Source organism: Triticum dicoccoides, chromosome 4B (assembly GCF_002162155.2).
Source record: "Triticum dicoccoides isolate Atlit2015 ecotype Zavitan chromosome 4B, WEW_v2.0, whole genome shotgun sequence".
Lineage (NCBI taxonomy): Eukaryota > Viridiplantae > Streptophyta > Magnoliopsida > Poales > Poaceae > Triticum > Triticum dicoccoides.
Genome location: NC_041387.1, coordinates 629,801,136 through 629,804,626, shown reverse-complemented (window position 1 = coordinate 629,804,626; position 3,491 = coordinate 629,801,136).

The window sequence follows — 3,491 nt, the reverse complement described above, 5'->3', positions numbered from 1 at the left end:
CACACACACACACACCCACACACACACTAAGACTCCATCTCACACACACATGCTCTAGGCGGAGCATTTGTTCCTACCACCCTTCATCCAACCTTACCCGTATGATAAACAATCACCTTTATTTACTTGCATAACATGGAAAAATTCCACTTTACTTTAGTAGTCAGCAAACTTATCATCTGTAACCTTATAAAAAATGAGTTGGCGATGATGGTGTGCCTGCCATCTTGTAATACACACCATATGATCTATATCTGACAGATAGAAAGCAAACTATGATAATTTTACCAAAGATACCCGCACCTCTCTCCACATCATTATCTCCCACAACCTCATTGCTCAGCGATTAAAAAAGGAATAAGTCTCTGGAACAATCTAGCATGCATGGTGGCCGCTGCCGCCTGCCGGCGCCGTCCATCCCCATGCATCTGCCCATTCTGACCACCAGTCACCACCACGCTCCACTCCTCCTCTCCTTATCTCTCATCTTTCATTTCTTCGATGACATTCTCGAGATACTGGTTTTCCGATAAAATTCTTGAGATATCATTAGTTTTTACACATGGGATTCCTCCTGCATGGGTCAATCACAACAGGTGTTTTGTAAAAATATCCATATTGATGTTCCATGCAATGCACGAGAATCTTGCTTGTAATTATATAATGCAAATCACGAGAAGGAAGTGACATTTTTTTGACACAACCACGTTAACATGGCCACGTAAATCACTAGCTAAAGTAAATACCATTATACTTATATGCTGATGCAAAAGGTTGAGTACATGTCCGAAGAGTAGAGTCACACACACGCACTCTGTCTCTCAGAATCTCTCTCTCACACACACACACCAGTTACGTGACGCCCACTTAAGCAAACACGTATGTTACAATTTGTGCACCCGCGGGTACACGTGATGCTGCGCATTTATTTAAGCCGGAAGGCGGACCCAAACAGTAGTTGCATTCATTCCCCTCCCGTCGCCTCTTCTCTAGTCGCTGTCGCCCGGTAGCCATGGCCCGGCCGAAGGTAACAACATACGCCATACTCCTGCCGGAGCGGCGCTTTAATATGGAAATTTTAGTGGTCATGCATGCATCTTTTTGTGCTAGCACTCCTATATAAGGGCTGACCGGTCACTTCTCGCGGCCGTGCACGGGTGGTGGAAGAGGAAGGAGAAGGGAATCGGGCTATGGAGTAACATTTTTACCACAATTTCTTAGGAAACGGAGTGCAATAATTGAGTAGTTTTGCAAACTACCAGTACTACACCTGAAAAGGTTCAAAACCTATACTCCCTTGCCAGCGCGCGCTTCCCGCGTGAAACGGTCAGCATAGCCCTGGAGCGTCAGTGCCGCATTAATGCCCGGCCAGAGCGGAGGCGACCTCTCACTGGCACCGGCTTTGAAGTGGCGCGACGGCCAAGAGAGCGCTGCTTCCCGGTGCACGCGACTGCTCTGCATCGAGACTGGCCATAGGCCTTGTTTGGATCCATGGGTTAGAGTTAGTTTGAGCTAGTTGGGGCTCAAATAGCCCTAAAGTATCCAAGCATGAGGGTTTAAATTGGAGCAAGTTGCACCGAACCCACCAAAAAAACTATCCCACCCAAGAGGTGCTAACTGGAGATAGTTCTCATTGGGACCACTGAAAAATCACTTTTCTCCCTCCATCAAGTGCATTTATTGTCAATCTAACCCTGTCACCCAAACACCTCTTTGGCTACAGTTAGTTCAGGGTTAGTCATGAGTTAGTCTAACCTCTAGCTAAGTTAGAGTATCAAACAGGAGCAGTATAGGACATGCAAGTTGCTCAAAGCATACATGCAAATTTGTACGTGAAAGGATTTTTTTATTTTTGAAAACAGAACGTGAAAGGAATCTTTTTAGAATGCTCTTGGCATGTCGCTAACATGTGATGAGTTAACCGACCTCAATAGACGGCAAAAACGCCAGCCTGCCGCACTTTGATAGAGACGAGGAGGGAGAAGCGATACAGGCTGCTAGATTACTAGAGATAGGTGTCGCACGGAAGCCAAGAAATATAGTGATAACGTGGGTTAGCCATGTACTAGTATGATGTAACTACACTGGGCTGCCGTGTTTCGTACTCTTCCAGTCCACTGTGGAGATGATTGGTTAATTTTATATCGCTGAATAATATTAAATATTATGAGTGCAGACGCTCCACCACGAGGTTCCTTGCTCCTTCTCGGTCGTCCGGAATCTATGTTCTTCCACTCTATTTTTTTATGTGAGCTTTGTTCGTCCTTTTGCCAACACGCGAGACATCTAGCATCAAGGTGCACGTGTTATGCAAGGATCGTTCCATCTATATGAAGAACACGTGGGACTGGAACTACGAGACGGACATGTACCCTTCCCACAAAAAAAAGAGACGGACATGTACCCAGGAGTGGACGTACGAACCTGAGTAATGTAGCACAGTAAGTGAAGTAGAAAGGCACAAATGGTATGAACATGCGTGGCATATAGGGTGTGTTCGGTTGTGTTCTTGTCTCAGCATAGTTGTTCCCTCTTCATGCATGCTCAACTCAACACCCCTCTTCATGCATGCTCAACTCAACACCCCTCTTCATGCATGCACTCTTCATGCATGCTTCTAGTGTATTTGTGCTAAGCTAGTGTGGACTCATGCACCCTCCATACACTCTACCAAACACCCAAAAGTGGGTCGAGAGAAGGGAACTCTTGGGCGGCATTTGTCTTTTACTACGTACTACCACTAAATGTTGTACGTGCAATGCACGGTGATGTTATGGAGTACGTGCCTAAGTACTCTACTACTACTATATTAGTTGGAGGCACATATTAACTTTTATATTTGTTTACGTGTATGCCCCGAGACCTTCCAACTAGACGTGTCTTTCTCTCCAGGTCGCACTTTGTATTGTTCATAGCACTAAGTACTACTACGTGTGGTCTCCGACCCAGAAGTGGAAGAATTGGAGACGCTCTACCACTCTGTTTTTTTACGCTGGGCTCTACCACGTTGTTCATGTCCCACTCCTTACGCTGACGTGTGGGACATCCAGCACGTGCCGTGTTTGGCACCCTTCATCGTAAGAGTTGAAACGCTAGCATTCATCAGAAATAAAAAATAATTATAAATCAGCAGTGATACTATTTTTTTGCGAACCAATCAGCAGTGATACTATACCACGCGGTTTCATTGCTCCTCGATATCGAAAAGAATACTTCCATTCGCCAACATGTGGGACGTCGACCATCCTGGTCCACTTGCCATGCACGCAGAACTCCAAGGGAGAGTCACCCAGGTCGTCGCGCCGCACTAACAATGACTAATGAGCCATCAAATCACAGGCCCACTTCCCACTTTGAAGTTTCTCGGCCGAAGGAACCATCATGACTTCGTTGAATTCCGCTTCTTGAAGAAAACTACTGTACCAGCAGTACTGCTAGCTACAGTAGTTAGTCCAACAGAGGCCTCCTTTCGTTCATAGGATAGGAATTTT